At 40.9% G+C, this 20979-nt stretch overlaps 1 protein-coding gene across 2 annotated transcripts in view; it reads right to left on the bottom strand.

The window, feature by feature from the left end:
• The window catches only part of LOC103023694 (potassium voltage-gated channel subfamily D member 3), a 207954-nt gene that overhangs the window by 78220 nt on the left and 108755 nt on the right, over positions 1-20979 (bottom strand). The window lies entirely within an intron of this gene.

Raw genomic sequence — 20979 nt, 5'->3', positions numbered from 1 at the left:
CATGCTCAGAAACCATCAAACCTGACTGAACTGGAGATGTTTTGTAAAGAAGAATGATCCAGAATACCTTCAACCAGAAGCCAGACTCTCATTGGAGCTATGAGGATATTTCTCATTGGAAGATTATAGTAATTTTTCTGTTGGGGTGAACAAAATCTGTAAATCCCATAAACTTTATTTCACAATATCACTGTGTTCATCTGCTATATGATATATGAAATTGCTGATTGAACAACCAATGATTTATAAAGGAAAAATCATGAAAATTTAAATGCAACTGATTTTTTGCTGAATGTAAATGATTCTCTATTGAGTGTAACCCAACACCTAACCCTAACTCTATACCCTAACCTTAACCTTTGTTCTAAATAGGGTTTTAGGCTTGATTTAAGGTTTGCATAAGCATTCAGAATCATTTACATTTAGCTGAGAGTACAATTACATTTAATAGAGTTTAGTTTAAAGTTAGTTAAATGTCAGTTGCAGGTTAAGGTTGAGTAGAGTGTCTACAGTATGAGGAGTCAAAAATAGACCATGCTAATAAATTTACATCCTGGTATGCACTCCTAAATGTTGAATTTAAAATCTCAAAAAGAAGGGAATAGATGTACAACCCTAAACCAGAACGAAATTGGACTGTATGGAAAATGCTAACAATGCAATAAAGAATTTTAAGTTTACTTTGATGTTTATTTTATGGCAGATGGTATGGACCCAAGGTATTTTATGTTTGGATTGCTCAATTTAATGTAATTTACTAATAAATATCTATTATTGCATTTCAGGACAGCTATACATTCTAAAAAGTTGGGAAAGTAAAGCATTTCCCACTTTATAATGCTGCCATTCCTTCACACAGCACTTAAAAAATGACAGTTTGGCACCAAAATAACAAGTTGTGAAGCGTTTCAGGTCACTTTTTTTCCCATATGTTGCTTTTATACCATAGAAATGTATTGTTCTGCATCAGAGAAATGTACTAACACAACCCTACACCATGACTGAACCTGGAGTTTCAACCTGTTGCTAATTATGGTCTGAATAGCTTTTGGTGTCAATTTCTTCGAAAAAAGATCTAGAAAACATCTAGGCAGACGTCCACAGTCAGACGTTCATTGCTATCTTGGCAGTGAATTGTCAACACAGGGGCATCCCCAACATGTGTACAAACCCATAGCTGCGCCCCTTATATAGCAATCTGCAGTCAGAGCACATCTGGCTCTTAAAGGGAATGGCAAGTACATCATTGTCGTCATCAATGTACATCATTATTGTAAGTCACTTTGGACAAAGGCGTCTGCCAAATGTAATGTAATGTAAATGTAATGCAAGTGACACACTGATTGGTTTATTTAATGTTACGCCCAAAACACACCCATTATTTATTAAGGGAAGCCTTTTATATATTTCAAACCATGAAATGTGTACTTTACCTGCTGTTATGATAGCAAAGACTGTACGGTGCACACTGAAATAGGGCCCTATGTAACAGGGGACCTCTATACAGTATTAGGAATCAGTATGAATTGGTTCCTGAAACCACTACACGACACTACACTAACTGCTTTTTTGCTGTCTTCTAAAGAACCCACGTGTTTAGTCATTTTATCAAAAGTGCCACTTGTACACAGCATCAGCAGGGTATGAAATGGTTAATTTTTGATAATTTGCATTATGGTTTTATTGCTAGTAAGTACTTTCCGCCATATGGCTGCGTTTTCTGCACATGCCAAACACATGCCGCCTGATTACTGCCTAGATCCGCATATCAGAGCTGCATTCAACATATTTTATTGACTTTTTTTATGTAGGAGCTGGAGGAGCAGCACTGCACGCTGAACTGCAGGCACCCGGCAGTTCCTTTCATTCCAACAGACGACTATTAATGAGAACCCCATGCTTTATTGATCACCGTATAACAGAAACATCACTTACTGCACCTGCATTCGTATAGTCAGAGTAGTCGAGTTATAATATAAACATAATAAAACATAACCAGGACATAACCACTAGTATTAATAAATTGCTGTCATAATATCTTGTTGTGCACCTGTGCAGTGTTATAGCAGACATTCAAAAGAAGCCATTAACTGATCTACAGTAATAGAGTCTGAATGAAGCTAAACAATGATGCAATCCAATCAACATCATTTCAATTAGGGCTGAGGATCATCACTGATTTACATAATTCACAATTCCCATTCACAAGTTTCTGATTTTAATTGATATTGATTGATTTTGAAATATAACAGTAATATCTAAAGGTTTTGCTCATATATGAAAGAGATTTTTAGATAAGAAATAATGTAGTTATATAAGGAACACTCCTAACTTACCATAATTTAATCCTTTTTTTTTCTCCACAGGACACTGTCCACAGGACACTGTCCACAGAAGACTGCCCACAGGAGACTGCCCATAGGACACTGCCCACAGGACGCTGCCCACAGGAGACTGCCCACAGGACTCTGCCCACAGAAGACAGCCCACAGGAGGCTGACCATAGGAGATTGTCCCCAGGACACTGCCCACAGGTGACTGCCCACAGGACTCTGCCCACAGGACTCTGCCCACAGGAGACTGCCCACAGGAGACTGCCCACAGGACGCTGCCCAAAGACTGCCCACAGGACGCTGCCCACAGAAGACTGCCAACAGGAGGCTGACCATAGGAGATTGCCCCAGGACACTGCCCATAGGTGACTGCCCACAGGACACTGCTCACAGGTGACTGCCCACAGAACACTGCCCACAGGAGACTGCCCGCAGGATGCTGCCCACAGGACGCTGCCCACAGAAGACTGCCCACAGGACGCTGCCCACAGGACGCTGCCCACAGGACGCTGCCCACAGAAGACTGCCCACAGGAGGCTGACCATAGGAGGTTTTTGTCTCCTGTGGGGTTCTGATCATTGAAGAACAGGGTGAAAGAAGAAGAATAATAAAGTACAGCAGAGAAACAGATACAGAACTACAGTCTGTATTTATACAGTAGAACTACACAGTGAACTGATGTGAACTGAGATGATCAAGGCTAGCTCTGCTACGCTGCATTTACAGAGTATTACTTTAATACTCTACTTGAATGAAGCTCACCCTGGGGTGGGACTGTTTGCCTTTCTAAGCAAACACAGAGCAGGTAAAGGCCGGCAGTGATTTAGGCGCTTTGTTTTCAGCGGCTCGGCCTCCCCGCCGTGTCCAGCTGTTGCTTCCTAAAAACAGTGATTTGTTTACGGCGCTCTGCAGCGGGCGGCCGGAAAATAAACAAATCAAAACGGCCCACCAGGATCAGTGCCTGAGGTGCGTCTCTCCGTACAGAAACCCACACCGCGCTCCGTTTCACCGCCGCTGTTGACTGCGCGTGTAAAATTAACCAGCTGTGTAATTAATAACACAAATCTTCAAACTCTCCATTCATCCCCTCTTTAGAACAGCAGCCTGTGGTGCTGCTGGGTGGCTTTATTAATTGGTTGGGTTTAACCTTCACTCTAGTTTTCACTCTCGTTTCTTCCGGTCGCTTGCTGTTATGACCTCAGTCCTATTCATGTGGACGAAATGCGGAATAAAGCAAGGCACAAGAAAACAAAATAATTACCTCGAGTAATTTAGTTGCCTTGAGTAAAGAAGTCCCAGTAGTGTTATTTTGTAAATGAAATAATAATAATAAAAAAAACATTAACAAAGGATGATTTAATTTTCTCAATACTGGCAACCAGAGAAAATTGCAGATATTAAATCCACAGCATCTTGTCCAGTCTCTAGTTCAGTCACAATAACAATTTTTTATGAACCATTTATTATTCCAGAAATAATTGTTATAAACAATATTATTATGTCACTAATCAACCATTATATCTGCTACCAATATACAGTACCAGTCAAAAGTTGGCCAACACCTTAAATTCAAAGGTTCTTAATTTTTTTTAAATGTTCTGCATTGTAGATTAATATTAAAATCATCCAAAAACTATGAAGAGAATTAAGCAATAATACACAAGAGCAACCCCCCAGTGGTGTTTAATGACCTTGCATTTGGTTTGTAAGCGCTGCATCATTGTTAGGGTACCTGTATGTAGCGGAGAAATACATGGAGAGCTTCGGTTACAGTGCACTGCCAGCTGATAACGTACTCATAGTACGCCTATGGAATTATTTGTTAAAACAAAAAGTGTTAAAAAAAAGCAGAATATGTTTGTATGACAAGATAAAAATATTCACTGACTATACGACTATTCGCAAAAATAATCATCAATTAGTCTACTACCAAAATAATCATTAGTTGCAGCCCTAATAGCTAGTATGGTAATTATCATTGTCAGGCTAGTTTATAAGATTAAACTGCACCTTATCAGCAGTTTAGGTCAAATAAAAGGAGTATATTTGATATCTGGGTTGGATATATCATGTTCGGATCATGTTTTTACCACAAGCGAACCGCTCCAGAGTTAGCAGGCCTCTAGCAGGCCTCGGTCCACTTGTTTTGATCCGTACCCAAGTGGGATTACTGTTTTCACAACTGCTTAATCAAACCGAACTAAGGGTACAAACAAACCAGACTAGACCAAATAGTGCTGGTGTAAAAAAACTGCTTTAATATGTTTGAGCGCATCGGTTGTGTTGTGAATCTCTTTTAATCTGTATTCTGGCAAGAACAATTTCAAAAATTTCAAAAATCTTATCTTGAAAGTATTCTTAAGTATTTTATTATTTTTGTTTTTGTATTTACTTTCTTATAATTATTTAATTTTAATATTTTTTTTATCAGTAATACTGTTATTATATATTTTTAATTTTTTTTTTTTTTTTTAATTTTATTCTTATTACTAAATATTTTTGTTTTTTTGTTTCAGTTTTATTCTTCTGTTTCATAAATATTAAATATTTGCTTTTAATTTTGCTTTTTTTCAATCACTATTGTATTTGCTCGGCTACATTGAAAATGAGGGTGTCATGTCTGGTGCTGAAAGCACGTCTGTGTCTCCCACATCCAGCTCTATCTGCGATTCTCACAGTAACAACTACAATACCCAGAACGCACCACTCCATGACACAACACACACTCCCGATCACATGACACGTCACATGACGCCACCAGGAAGTCCCGAGTACTGATTACTCAGTGTATTTAAGGGCCATGCTCACACTCACACCTCGCCGAGTATCTGTTTGGTAAATCCTACAATACAAAGCGTTTCTCTTGCCCTTGCTATTTTCCGTGTATGATCCTGTTTTTGTTTTCTACCGACTTTGATTTTTGCCTGCTCCCTTGTGTTGGATTACCGTGTATGACCTGGACTGTTTATTGTACTTTGGATTTTTGCCTAACCTGTGATACTGCCTTTCCGTGTATGAACTCTGGACTGTCCTCCGTTTATGGTATGGTTTCTCTACACTGTGCATTTTTGGTATTGACCCTGTTTCTGTTGACTACCCCTGTTTACTCTATAACTTTAATAAAAGTTATTTTATTGTATCTGCACCAGTCTCCTTCCTGTCTGGCCCTGACAAGATACTCGGCCGTAATGACTGAGACTGCGGATACAGAGTCTATTAAGTCTGGTTTGGCTAACCAGGGTCGGCTTTTAGGTCAGCACCAGCAAACGCTCGCTGGTGTGACCCAAGCTGTTGACGAGCTAGCACGCCACCAGGTTAACCAACAGCAGCAGCTAGCCGAGATTATGAGTCACCTCCGGGGTTTGTCCACCCAGAACCCTAGCCCAGTGGTTAGTCCTGTAGCCAGCCCTAACAAAACCACTACTCCCTTTTTCGCTGTGTGTAAACCCGAAGTCTATGACGGAAACACTGAGAAATGTAATGGGTTTCTGCTCCAGTGCTCCGTGTTTTTTAGCAACTCACCTCCTGCTTCTGATAAAGCTAAAATCGGGTTTATAATTTCTCGACTGTCTGGCAAGGCTTTGGACTGGGCTACAGCTATTTGGGAGAACATTTCTGAATCCAGCTACGACACTTTTTGTCTATTTTTCGCAGCGTTTTTGATCATACACGCTATGGGCAATCTAGTGGAGAGCTTCTGATTACCTTGAAGCAAGGTAAACTATCTGTGGCAGCCTTTGCTCTGGAGTTCCGTACGTTAGCTGCTAGCAGCGGTTGGAACGACCCTGCTCTCATCTCCATGTTTCGACACGGACTTAACCCTGAGATTCAAAGAGAACTTGCATGCAAGGACGACTCACTCACCCTGGATCAGCTGATCGCTCTGTCTATCCGTCTGGATCAGCTCCTCTCCCGTAAGCCCAAAGCTGTTAGCCACACTCCTGCGGTTCGCCCTGCACTACTCCAGTCCGGGAATCCAGTTCCGGAATTTGCGCCTGCACCCAGCCCTGAGCCCATGGACATCACACGATCCAGACTATCCGTCGCTGAGAGGCAGCGTCGCATACGCCTTCACCTGTGCCTCTATTGTGGTGGTCCAGATCATCTAAGGGCTAACTGTGAACTCCGGCCCAATTCTGCTCAAGCGTCTGCTCTGGGACAGCGCGTGGAGAGTACTCCACGCGCTAACGTGGTATGTACCCCTGTTTCTAAACTTAAAGAAAAATGTTTCGTGTTGCCTGTTATTATTACCACTCCAACGGATGTTTTTTGTGTCTCAGCGCTTGTAGATTCTGGGTCGGAGGGGAACTTTATCAGCCTGGATTTGGTGGAGGAGCACGCCATACCCACGAAAGTTCTCCCCAAGTCGATCTCCATCCATGCCATCGATGGAGAGACTGTACGCTCCAAACCTGTGACCCTGCAGACTCTTCCTCTCACCCTTCAAGCCAGCGCTCTACATGTGGAACAGCTCTCTCTCTATGTGCTCCCACGCACAGAACATCCACTGGTTTTGGGAGCGCCATGGCTAAAGACACACGACCCCGTCATTTCATGGAGCCTGGGAGACATCACTGCCTGGTCTCCTTTCTGTCGTGAGAACTGTTTATCTTTAATTTCACTCTCTTTGCAATCTACCTCTGTCGAAAGCCCTAATTCTGTAGATACCCCTGCTATTCCCTCCGAGTACTATGATTTTTCTGATGTGTTTAGTAAAGCTAAAGCTACCGAGTTACCTCCGCATCGCCCCTATGATTGCTCTATTGATTTGATAGAGGGTTCTGTACTGCCCAAAGCTCGTGTATACCCATTGTCTCGTGATGAGGAGAAGGCTATGGAAGAGTATGTTAGTGAAGCTCTTGCGCAGGGTTTCATTCGCCCATCCAAATCCCCAGTTGGTTCAGGTTTCTTCTTCGTGAAGAAGAAGGATGGGGGTTTGAGACCCTGCATAGATTACAGAGGCTTAAACGACATTACGAAAAAATTCGCTTACCCGCTCCCGTTAATCCCAGCAGCACTCGAACAGTTACGTAATGCTGTGTACTTCACCAAACTCGATCTCCGTAGCGCTTATAATCTCATTCGCATCAGGGAAGGTGACGAATGGAAAACGGCGTTTTCCACCACCAACGGCCACTATGAATACCTGGTCATGAGCTACGGTCTCGCTAACGCCCCAGCCATATTCCAGTCATTTATGAACGACATATTTCGCGATCTTATTAATCACTCTGTTGTCCTTTTTATAGACGACATCCTTGTCTATTCCCCAGATCTCCCCACACACATACAGCATGTTCGCCAAGTTCTCCAACGCCTGAGAGAACATAGCCTGTTTGCCAAAGCCGAGAAATGTGAGTTCCACACGCAAAGGGTCACATTTCTCGGCTACGTTATTAGTTCCTCCGGTGTCCTTATGGACGATGAGAAAGTAACTGCCGTTACTAATTGGCCAGTGCCCCAGACCATTAAAGAACTCCAACGATTCCTTGGCTTCGCTAATTTTTATAGGCGGTTCATCCGTAACTTTAGCTCCATTGCTGCGCCCCTGACTGCTCTCACTAAGGGGGCTGCTAAAACCCTGAAGTGGTCACCCGAAGCGGATCGCGCTTTCTGTGAGCTGAAAGCTGCGTTCACTTCAGCCCCTGTACTTAGGCACCCTAATCCCGAGTTTCCCTTCGTAGTGGAAGTGGACGCTTCCGAATCGGGTGTTGGCGCGGTTCTCTCTCAGCGTAGTGGGTCGCCACCCAAATTGTTTCCTGTAGCCTTCTTCTCACGCAAGCTTTCCCCTGCGGAGCGTAACTATGGGATAGGGGATAGGGAACTTCTTGCTGTGAAGTTAGCTCTAGAAGAATGGCGTCACTGGCTGGAGGGGTCCGTTCATCCGTTTACTGTGTATACTGATCACAAGAATTTGGAATACCTCCGCACGGCTAAACGACTTAATCCGAGACAAGCACGTTGGTCTCTTTTTTTCTCTAGATTTAACTTTTCGATCTCGTTCCGTCCGGGAAGCCGTAATACTAAAGCTGATGCGCTGTCCAGGGTTTACAGCACTGTGGATAGCGCATCCCAGCCCCAGGAGGCTGAACGCATTCTTCCTCCCTCTGTTCAGATCGCAGCCATTCAATGGGAGTTAGACGATCAGATTCGCCAAAGTAACGCTAATCACCCTAATTCTGAGGACTGTCCTCAGGGTAAAACGTTCGTACCCGTCCAGTTTCGAGACAGGCTCATCACCTGGGCTCATTCCGCTTTAACCTCTGGTCATCCTGGTGTCACACGCACGTTACAATTACTCTCTGCCCGTTACTGGTGGGATTCTATACGTGCTGATGTTCACTCATTCGTTACCTCCTGCTCTGTCTGTGCGCAATGTAAAACGCCTAAAACCCTTCCAGCCGGTAAGCTACTACCTCTCCCTGTACCTGAGAGACCTTGGTCGCATATTGCTGTTGATTTTATTACTGATCTGCCTGTATCTGAGGGTTATACTACAGTTCTCACTGTTGTTGATCGTTTCTCTAGAGGGGTTAAATTTATTCCATTCCCAGCTCTACCTACTGCCTTCCAAACTGCTCAAGCTATTTATATGCATGTATTTAGACACTTTGGTATCCCCGAAGATATTTTGTCTGACCGTGGTCCTCAATTTACCTCTCGTGTGTGGAAGGCATTTTTTGAACATCTCGGTGTACATGTCAGTCTCACTTCTGGGTTCCACCCTACATGTAATGGTCAATGTGAGAGGGTTAATCAGGAACTCGGGAAATTCCTCCGCACATACTGCTTCAAACATCCCACTGATTGGTCACAATACCTCGTTTGGGCTGAAATTGCTCAAAACTCCCTTGTTAACACTACCTCTGGTCTCACCCCCTTTCAGTGTGTTCTGGGTTTTCAGCCTCCTCTAGCTCCTTGGACAGCGGTGTCCACTGATGTGCCGGCTGTGGATGAATGGATGAAGCGCAGTGAGCAGGTGTGGGAAGACACGCATCGTAAGGTCTCTGAGGTACTGCGCGTGTACAAGGAGCGTGCGGACAAGCACCGTGGTGACAGCCCAGACTACCAACCAGGAGATCGGGTGTGGCTTTCTACCCGGGACTTTAGGTTTGAGGGTAGTTGTAGAAAACTCCTGCCTAAGTTTATTGGTCCTCTTAAGATTTTGTCACGTATTAATGAAGTTACTTACAAGGTGGAGTTACCCCCTCAGTATCGTATTAATAATTCTTTTCATGTATCTCTCCTCAAGCCTATGGTCCCGGGTCCGCTCGCTGACGCTGCACCGGCTGATGTTCCACCCGCGGCTGTGGAGGGGGAGGGGTCGTCCACGTATGCTGTCCGGGAGGTGCTGGATTCACGCAGACGTGGGGGTGTACTCCAATACCTTATCGATTGGGAGGGGTATGGTCCGGAGGAGCGTTGTTGGGTGGCTGCCAAAGACGTGCTGGACCCTGCCTTGCTCGTGGAGTTTCATGCTCGTTTTCCTGGTAAGCCTGCTCCTAGGCCCCGTGGACGTCCCAAGCGTCCTCCGACCTCCTCTGCTCCAACTCGTCGGGTTTCTCGCTCTGGTGAGCCCCGTCTGTCTGGCACCTCCGCTCCGACACCTGCACCTCCCGCCGGTACTCCCTGTCCGCCGGGTGGTCGTCGCCGGGGTCGGCCCCGTTCTGCCTCCGCTCCGGTCCCTCAGGGGGAGGGTACTGTCATGTCTGGTGCTGAAAGCACGTCTGTGTCTCCCACATCCAGCTCTATCTGCGATTCTCACAGTAACAACTACAATACCCAGAACGCACCACTCCATGACACAACACACACTCCCGATCACATGACACGTCACATGACGCCACCAGGAAGTCCCGAGTACTGATTACTCAGTGTATTTAAGGGCCATGCTCACACTCACACCTCGCCGAGTATCTGTTTGGTAAATCCTACAATACAAAGCGTTTCTCTTGCCCTTGCTATTTTCCGTGTATGATCCTGTTTTTGTTTTCTACCGACTTTGATTTTTGCCTGCTCCCTTGTGTTGGATTACCGTGTATGACCTGGACTGTTTATTGTACTTTGGATTTTTGCCTAACCTGTGATACTGCCTTTCCGTGTATGAACTCTGGACTGTCCTCCGTTTATGGTATGGTTTCTCTACACTGTGCATTTTTGGTATTGACCCTGTTTCTGTTGACTACCCCTGTTTACTCTATAACTTTAATAAAAGTTATTTTATTGTATCTGCACCAGTCTCCTTCCTGTCTGGCCCTGACAGAGGGTCACCCTCAATGTACTTCCGAGTTTAAAATAAAGGTTGATTGATTGATTGATTGATTGATTGATTGATTGATTGATTGATTGATTAATAGCAGTCACAAAGACCATAACGTTATGATGGAACTGGCTCTCATCAGGTCCGCCCCAGGAATAGAAGAGCAAGAGTTGTCTCTGTTGCACAGAATAAGTTCCTCAGAGATACCAGCCTCGAAAATCACAAGTTAACAGCTCCTTAGATAAGAGCACCTAAATACTTCACAGAGTATTTTGGTTTGTTTAACACTTTTAAGTTACTACATAATTCCTTATGTGCTCCTTTATAGTCTGGATCATTTCAGTATTAATTTACTTTGTGGGGAAACTATATTTTATTTGCTGTATGTTTGTTTGTAGATTTTGCTTTAATAATGTAGCCCTATTGGCACTAACTCACCATCAGTGTGTAGTCTTGCCCACTAGGGGTGGGCAATATTATATCGTATACAATATATTGTGACACAGAAATATCATGATATTAAAAATCCATATCGTGATAATAGGGCTGTTCTGCCTTAAAGGTAGTCTATTATTTACTGTGAAGCTTTAGGTGTATTTATTGTATAATTGTTTTAGTTTGCAGTTTATATGCATGCACTAAATATTCTGCAATATTATTTGCTGCATTATATTATTTTATGCTATATTATTTATTTTGCCACATTATGATTATGCTGTTATTCTATTATACTATATTCTTCTTCTAATTAATGAATTATTTTACTGTTTTCCTATATCGCCAAGTATCGTTATCACAAAAATACCCTGAAACATCGTGATATTATTTTAGAGCCATATCGCCCACCCCTATTGCCCACTAGGGCTGCCTCCCATCCCTATAAAACTATTTTCACAGTGAGTTAAGTGTGATAAAGACACATAAAGACACTTTTCTGTCAGTAAAGGTGTCCAGCCAAGTTATTTAACAACTGCACAACTGGAAATTAAAATCGGTGCTAAATTACACACAGTGTAGCTGCACCGCCCCACATTTTGTCTCCCTTAATTACAGAGTTTTGGTCCAAATCTGCATTACAGCAGAAACCTGGAGCCATTTCAGCTCGTCGAAAGGTGTGAGTACGCATTGGGAGTGAACGAATTATGCAAAAACAAGCCACCTGATTGGAGAGAAAGAGATTTGGCCAGACACACTCAGTTGTGCAGATTGCTATGCTTATTCTGATACAGCATGGCGGCGTGTGATACTAAAGTCACTAGTAAAACATCGCTAACAAAACTGGCACGGACTTCCAATAGCGTATGATGTAAAACTCTATCTACAAACAGAGCAGAAAATATGGTGAAACACTTTTCAAAGCAAAGGAACTGAAGAGAAGAGATGCAGCTGTTGTCTTTTTTCAGGAGATAAAAGGTTTTTGAACTATTCTTCAAAAGACACGCATTGTAGAAATCGCATAACAACACAAATTCCTCACTGTCTTCTAACAAACATTATGTAATAAATGTCTGACAACTTGATTTAATTCTTACTGAAAGGAACTGCAATGGGGTGAACAATACTCTCAGTTTTAAATTGGTCAATATTATGTATTCTTTATTTAAATGATCTGTTTTGTATTAATAAAACAGTAACACTTTATTTTAAGAAACACAAATTAGGCGCTTATTAATGTCTTATTATTTGCTTAATAAAGCATGAATTAGACATTTGTAAATTATTTATTCACTAATTGTTAGGCCTTATTCTGTGTAAGTGTTATTGGTGCTTAATTAAGGGGTCTGTGATTGATAAAATATGTATTTAGTTCTTTTTAGTACTTACACAGAATGAAGCCTAATAATAAGTGGTTAATAAATAATTTACAAATGTCTAACTAAGGCTTTATTAAGCAAATAATAAGACATGAATAAGCACCTAATTTGCGTTCCTTAAAATAAAAAGTTACCAATAAAGGAAATTAAAATCAGATGTGTTTTAAATGTTTTAATAGAAGCATTTAAAAAATGAAAAAAAATCTCATCTTCAGGCACACAGTCCAAGCTGCTCGAGGTCTAGTGTGAAGTTTCTATAATCAGTGATGGTTTGGAGAGACATGTCATCTGCTGGTGTTGATCCACTGTGTTTTATTATCAAGTCTAAAGTCAGTGCAGTTTTGTTTTCCCACAAAATCTTACAGCACTTCATGCTTCCCGCTGCTGATAGCAACTTTTATGGAGATGAGGATTTCATTTTCCAGCAGGACACAGCCCACACTTAATCCATCTATCCGTCCGTCTGTCTGTTTGTTGCAATACTCAATTTATCACAAGACAATTTTCCACGATACTGCGTGGCATTGTTGTCAGTTTCACATAATTTAGAGTCCAATAATATTCTTCACCACAGGTTTACTCTATTGATTTGATTCGTGCCACCACATGTAGTAATGAAGCTTTAGTAACTTTAGTGTCATTCAAATCAGGGAGATTAGTAACTGGTTATTCAGGCTATGGCAAAACCAAAAAAACCCCGAAAATCAGAAACCCCACATCTATATTTGAACCTCCTCACACTTGGAAGTTTAACAGAGAATCTAAAAATACAGTAGACAATGTCGGCCTCCTAGCACCACTGTGCAGTGCTGTAGAGCTCATCTGTATGCCAAGTCCCTCAGTCCCCACTGGCCCAAAGTATGTTGAGTTAACCCTCTCCTGCCCAAACCCCTTTCTGTACTGTAGTGCGGCTGTGTGGGGGAAAATACTAAACACTGGCCTCAGGCCTCAGCAGATACGCCTCTCAGATCTGCTGCCTTTCTTTTATGTCTAGAGCTGTGCTGCTTTTCATGAATTATGACCCACTTCTATCAAAGCTTGATATTTTTGGCGTGTAGTTAGACATACGCAAAACTTCGCTCGACATATGAACAGTCCGTTTTTTTTTTTTACTATATATTCTGACAAAAACTTCATGATGCAATTACAATAACAGGAATATCTTCTAAAATTAAACTGTACAAAATGCCTGAACAATACTGCAATTTTTTTTTATTTTTGCAAGAAAAATTTACTTAATGACATGTAAGGCTATTGCTGCATGATTAACATGATGAACAAAATATGTGCTTTTTGGAATGTGTTTCAGACACGAAATGCTGGAATTGATGCACAATTTCAGTCAAAAGTTTAGACACACCTTAGATTACAGCTTTGCACATTTGACATTTTCTCAGTAAGCTTTTTAACAGAAAAAAATATATATATTGAGTATTGCAGGATCACAGTATTGTGATATCATCATCATCATCTACAATTTTAAACTTTTTAAATTGCTGTATTTTATCAGCAATAGAGTTTTTTTTGGTCTCAGGGAGCTCTAGTGTTTTCTAGTGATTTACACAGCTCCTAGCACTTAGAGGGGACATATTAATTTTTTTACACAAGTTAGAATAGGTCTAAGGGCTACACAAAACATGTTCATGAAGTTGTTTGCACAAAATCACTCTAACATAAAGATAAAGATAGACCTCATCAGCTCTATTCTTACTAGTTCCAGTCCCTTTCAGTTTGAGCCATTTAAGGGCACTGTCACTTTTATGCAAATAACCTGTTGCATGTTTACCACGTGTTTGCTTGTGCTAAATGGAAAAACACAAACGTGTTCATGCTAAAATGCGATAGAAACACAAAACTCAAAAATTACTTGAAGGTACTTACATGTACATCTCCCTTATCTGCTGAGTTTCCATGGACAGTAGACACAGATCACTCCCTCAGACGAAGTCTGCTAGATAATCCTTCTGTGTACTTTTCCCAACCAGCAGAACCACCGAAATGGTGTTTCTCAACTGATCTCTTGTGTGTAAGACTCTGCTGAAAAGCATCTCTACAGCGTGATGCTGCCACCACCATGTTTCACAGTGGGGATCGTGTGTTCAGGGTGTTGAGCAGTGTTACTTTTCCTCCTCACATAGTGCTTGCATGTAGGCCAGAAAGTTCAACATTGGTCTCATCTGACTACAGAACCTTCTTCCACATGTTTGCTGCAAACAACATGTTTACTGCAAACAACAATTCATATGTCTTTCTTTCAACAATGGATTTCTTCTAGTCTAGTGTCTAGTGTCTAGTGTTCATTAACAAATCACTGAGGTCTTTACAGAACAGGTGTTTATACTTATACTGATATTAAATTACACACAGCTGTACTATATTAACTAATCAAGTGACTTCTGAAGGCAGTTAATTGCGCTGGATTTTATTTAGGGAGTAATACTTTTGCACGTCGCATGTCACAGATTTTGATTTGATTAAGATTTTGAAATCCATGTATCATTTTCTTTCCACTTCACACTTACGCAATATTTTATAGACTGTGTTTGTCTATCACTTAAAATCTCAATAAAATACATTTAAGTTTGTGGTTGTACATTTGCATATCTGTATATCTGGACAATGAAACTGAAACACCTGTCATTTTAGTGTGGGAGGTTTCATGGCTAAATTGGAGCAGCCTGGTGGCCAATCTTCATTAATTGCACATTGCACCAGTAAGAGCAGTATGTGAAGGTTCAATTAGCAGGGTAAGAGCACAGTTCTGCTCAAAATACTGCAATGCACACAACATTATGTGTGACATGCCAGAGTTCAAAAGAGGACAAATTGTTGGTGCACGTCTTGCTGGCGCATCTGTGACCAAGACAGCATGTCTTTGTGATGCATCAAGAGCCACGGTATCCAGGGTAATGTCAGCATACCACCAAAAAGGACCAACTACATCCAACAGGATTAACTGTGGACGCTGTAAGAGGAAGCTGTCTGACAGAATTCAATGTGCACCTCAACTCTCCTGTTTCCACCGGAACTGTTCGTTGGGACAATAAATTATTGTGGTCTAAAACCAGGTGTTTCAGTTTCATTGTCCAACCCCTGTATGTCTAACCTTCTCATCAGTGACAAAATTCACGCAAAATTAGAGTTTATATAATATACTCTCTTTATATATATAATTACTGTATGCAAACCTGCTGTCAGTCCACAGCAGATTAAATGGGAGGCTGGTTGAAATTCATGATATGAAGCTTCAGTGCACATGTCTGCACTGTAACACCAGACAGCCGGCTGTAGCGCTTCCTCTCAGCCTGTGAGCTGGTACGGGCAGCATGTGCAGCAATCCGATAATTCACACTGAACACTGTGGAAGAGTGTGCTCCGGCTTTAGGGTTTAATGAGATTTTACACCTGGGGACTTAAACACTGAGAATCGGTTTAAAAAAAAAGGGAAAAAAAACCCCCACAAAAATCACAAATCACAAAATCACTCGCACACAGAAACAACATGGCTTACTGCTCCAAACCAGACGGCAAAAAGCAGCGTATTTAATAAATAACATGCGCCGCTTGATCTAAACATCTGAATTTCAGTTTTAAACTGGAGTTACTCATTCGAAGCTTCCGCTCATCCCCTGTGACCCCTACCATCTGCATATATTAGCCACGCTTCTGCTAGCGTGTCCTTAGGGCTGCGCTAATAGAAATGTGATTTTTGTTCAGTTTAAAGTGAAGGCTAATCTCTCAGGCGCTAACTTAAAACAAAAGAGATTTTCCACATTTAAAACAAACCGTTTCATTAAATGTGCTGTCTGACAACACCACATCCTAAATCCCCAAATTCCCAACAAAACAAAAAAACAGCTTTTACATACAGTACCAGTCAAAAGTTTGGACACACCTATTCTTGTTCAATGTGTCTTATATTCGTACCTTCAAATTTATAAAAATAATAAATATATATTAAAAACAATTAAAAGGACACATATGAAATTACATTGTAAACAGTAAAAATGTATTTCATATTCCCCTGATCTAAACCTGATGCACTGAGATGGTGATTTGAGGTGATTTGGGATGAGCTGGATCTTCACAGTGTGAAGTAAAAGCAGCAACTCCTTTCTTCAAGATGCTGAGAAAACTATTCCAGGTGACCCTCCCTCATGAAGATACTGAAAAAAGAAAAATACCAATTATCGTGTGAAAATCTGCCCTCAAAGATAAATGCAGTACTTAGAAGAATCTTCTAAAGTATAAAACATATTTTGATTTGTTTAACACTGTTTTTTGTTTACAGGAATATTCCACTTTTTCCCGCAGAGCTTTTACAGTATTTAACATTAAGTTCACAATGTAATAAAAAATCCTAACAATTAAGAGAAAACAAATTGACTGTGAAGAAGTGCGTCCAAACTTTTGACTGGTACTGTACAGAACTGTGTTCTATTAGTACTATACACTACAGTATGTTAATATGTGCATCTTTATTTAAGCTCATGTGGTTTGTTCAGGCACATTTTGGGGTTTTAAATGCTCTAAAATGCCAAAGGTGTAAAAAGAATCCACATTCATTACTCTGTAGGTAGAAGTATAGTTTAGATACTAGAGTTTACAATAGTGTAGAAGTTGAAGTAAGAACTCAAGCTTTTTACTCAAGTAAAAGTATAAAAGTACTGATTTAAAAAGAAAATACTTAAAGTATAAAAGTAAAAGTAATATAAGGGGGGAAATGCCATTAAGAACAAAATATGCACTACCCAAAACACATTTTTCTAAAAGAAATAATGACTATAATGTTCTATTAAAATTATAATGTTGATAATATAATTTGGAATGCACTAGGCTGTTCCCTGTTTTAGCTGCATATATGCTGATTGTAAATGAATGTATTTTAGTAGAATGTAAATATATTAAAGACGCTTAGTTGGACTGGAGTTTGTCTGGAGTTCTCTTGAGTCTCTGCCCAAATCATCTTCATACTAGGTTACATACGTCTGCTATGTACTTGCTGGAGTGGGGGGGGGGGGGGGGGGGGGGGGGTGTTGCAGGTGTGATGGATCACAGTTTATACAACAGTTAGTTCCGACCTTACAATCTGATTGATTGAGAAGTGTTCTAGCCGTGATGATATTCGTGATAACATCACGGCCTTCTCACACTAAACCTGTATCACTCCGCCGACACGTTGCCGAGTCACAGCGTTTATACACACAGGACAGTTTTGAATCATCGCCTCCACCGGCTCCAGCAGCGTTAGCTTAGCACAGGCTAGCGCTCAGACGCGGCACACTTTCCCGCAGCCCGCAGCGCTGACTCGTGGAAAAAAGGGAAGGAAAATCGCTCGGCTAATGCCGTCTGACACCCAGAACGATAACTTAACCAGCCAGGCTAGGCTAAACTAAGTTAATGCTGAGCTAAAGCAAGCTATGCTGACTGGGAATTTCCGAAGCGCTTGACTCTGGTCACCTAACCACAGTCCAGCCTCACCGACAATCTAACCAACACCACCCAGCAAAACAAACAGAAATGCTCAAACAATGCGCAGCGTTCACCTGGAACCATGCACTGTTTCGTAGTTAATTTGTGGTGGAACTACTTTTTGGCGGAAGGCACAGTCCATATTAAACCATATTCAAACTGAATTTCTTAAAGTTCTTTGATTTGTTTTCTTTATTCATTTTGTAAAAATAAACTTGTATAAAAGCAATAGAACACTCGAGGTCGTGTGTTATCACGAATAACACCACTACTGCGACCGGATCACAGCCGTGATGTTATTCGTGATAACACACTCCCTCTCGTGTTCTATTGCTTAAATAAACCAATAGGGAGTCGGAATGATATATGTTTATACTTCTCAATATCCAATCACAATCAGATTCTCTGGATGGAGAGATTTATCTGGATAGGGGTTTTTTATTAAATGATGAGAAGTTGGAATGAAAACAATCTGAAATGAAATAGGAGTGATGAGGCTATTTTTAAAATGTAAGAAGTAGAAAGTTCAGATAATTGGAACCTAAACCCTAAACTTTACAAGTGTGCAGTTAGCAGAATGCCACCTCAGGTACAGTTTCTTAGTGGAGCGCTATCTCCAGTTTCCCGGTGAGCAGATACTACACTCACATCATGGTGCATTTTGTGGGAAGTTCACGTGGCTCACAGAGTGGAGAAAAACCCGGTTAGGAGTTGGCAGCGCTCAGTGGCAGGGGAGAAAAGAGCTTTGTAAATCTGCCTCAGAGACAGGGGGAAAAGGCCAAGACAATTTAGCGCAGCTCCTGATGTCACCATGACGACCCCTCACCGAAGGTCTGCAAACTTCTCCTGCATGTCTGGAAAATCTATTTTAGAGGCATCCCCCTCCCGAGCCATTCCTCTCTCATGGATATATGTTTCTGAAAGCATCAAGGTGAGATACCGGCCTACCCTGCTGTCTCTGAAGAAGTAACCGTCTCAGAGACACTTTCCTAAGCTATATATACTGTATCACTGCATCTAAAAAAAAATAAGAATATCATTGAAAAGTTACTTTATTTCAGTAATTCAGTTCAAAATATAGATGTATTACACACAGAGTGATCTATTTTAAGCGTTTTATTTCTTTTATTGTTGATGATGATGGCTTACAGCCAATGAAAACCCAGAAATCAGTGTCTCATAAAATTAGAATATTATATTAGACCAATTTGTACTTGTGGGCAGTGAGGGCAGTGTGCCAAGTCCTGCTGGAAAATGAAATGCAAATCTCCATAAAAGTTGTCAGTAGCAGAGGGAAGCATGAAGTGCTGTAACATTTTGTGGGAAAACAAAACTGCACTGACTTTAGACTTGATAATAAAACACAGTGGATCAACACCAGCAGATGACAGACATGTCTTCCCAAACCATCACTGATTGGTGAAACTTCACACTAGACCTCAAGCGGTTTGGACTGTGTGTCTCTCCACTCTTCCTCCAGACTCTGCTTCCTTTATTTACAAATGAAAAGTAAAATTTACTGATGGTCAGTGATGGTTTGGAGAGACATGTCATCTGCTGGTGTTGATCCACTGTGTTTTATTATCAAGTCTAAAGTCAGTGCAGTTTTGTTTTCCCACAAAATCTTACAGCACTTCTTTCTTCCCTCTGCTGACAACTTTTATGTAGATGTAGATTTCATTTTCCAGCAGGACTTGGCACACTGCTCACACTGCCTTAAGTATATATTATACAAATTTTCGGAGAAACAGATTTTTGCGTTTTCATTGGCTGTAAACCAAAATCATCAACAATAAAAGAAATAAAAGCTTAAAATATATCAATCTTTGTGTAATACATCTATATAACATATGACTTTCACATTTTAAACTGAATTTTTCCTGAAATAAACTTAAAAAAAAAATCTATGATATTCTAATTTTGTGAGATGAATTAGGACGTATTTATTTGAGGTAGCATAACAATAGTTAGCATGTAACAAAATAGAAGCAGGAGCAGGAGTCACTCAAAGCCTTCTACAAAAAAATATCAATCAATCTTCTGACATCAAACCATTTATTTTTACTCCTAGAGCTTGGGATTCATTGTTTTTCGCATGACCTCATAAATTTTACGTCCTTACCGCCTGCACACCTGCTCTCTCAGAGTCCTGCTTTGCATTTAGAAACATTTTCTATGTTGTCTGTGAGGAAGGTGTGCTATCCATCCACCGTGTGATGATCAATGGGCCTATTTGCATCAAGAAAAGGAGAAAAACAAATAAGAAACACAAAAAAAACGCTTCTGTGTTTCTGCTATATATATATATATATATATATATATATATATATATATATATATATATATATATATATATATATATGTAGCAGTGGTGGCCAATCGCTGCACAATTATAGCTGCTACTGCTGCTGCTTCAGAGTTATAGTCATAAAATTACAGTTGAGGTGCACATTGAATTCTGCCGTGATTTGGGTTCAGCCGTGGTTTTATGTTTTTTGGATACAATCCGGGTTAGCACCTGAACATCCCTTTTAGACAGCTTCCTCTTACAGCGTCCACAGTTAATCCTGTTGGATGTGGTTGATCCTGCTTGGTGGTATGCTGACATTACCCTGGATACCGTGGCTCTTGATACATCACAAAGACTTGCTGTCTTGGTCACAGATGCGCCAGCAAGACGTGCACCAACAATTTGTCCTCTTTTGAACTCTGGTGTGTCACCAATAATGTTGTGTGCATTGCAATATTTTGAGCAAGACTGTGCTCTTACCCTGCTAATTGAACCTTCACACTCTGCTTATACTGGTGCAATAATGTGCAATTAATGAAGATTGACCACCAGACTGCTCCAATTTAGCCATGAAACCTCCCTACACACTAAAATGACAGGTGTTTCAGTTTCATTGTCCAACCCCTGTATGTATATAATAAAATATTAACCCTCTTTCTCCTCAACCCTCTCAATTGTTAACTCAAAATTCTCAAAAAATTACTACTCTTTTCCATTCAGAGGAAAAAAGGTAATGTCCTTTAGCCACAAGGAGAATGAAGACGGGGCATCTGACTTTGTACGTGCATGTTTTTATGCATTTTTTATTAA

The sequence above is a fragment of the Astyanax mexicanus genome, chromosome 24, assembly GCF_023375975.1.
Source record: "Astyanax mexicanus isolate ESR-SI-001 chromosome 24, AstMex3_surface, whole genome shotgun sequence".
Classification (NCBI taxonomy): Eukaryota; Metazoa; Chordata; class Actinopteri; order Characiformes; family Acestrorhamphidae; genus Astyanax; species Astyanax mexicanus.
This window is presented reverse-complemented; position numbering and strand designations above follow the sequence as displayed.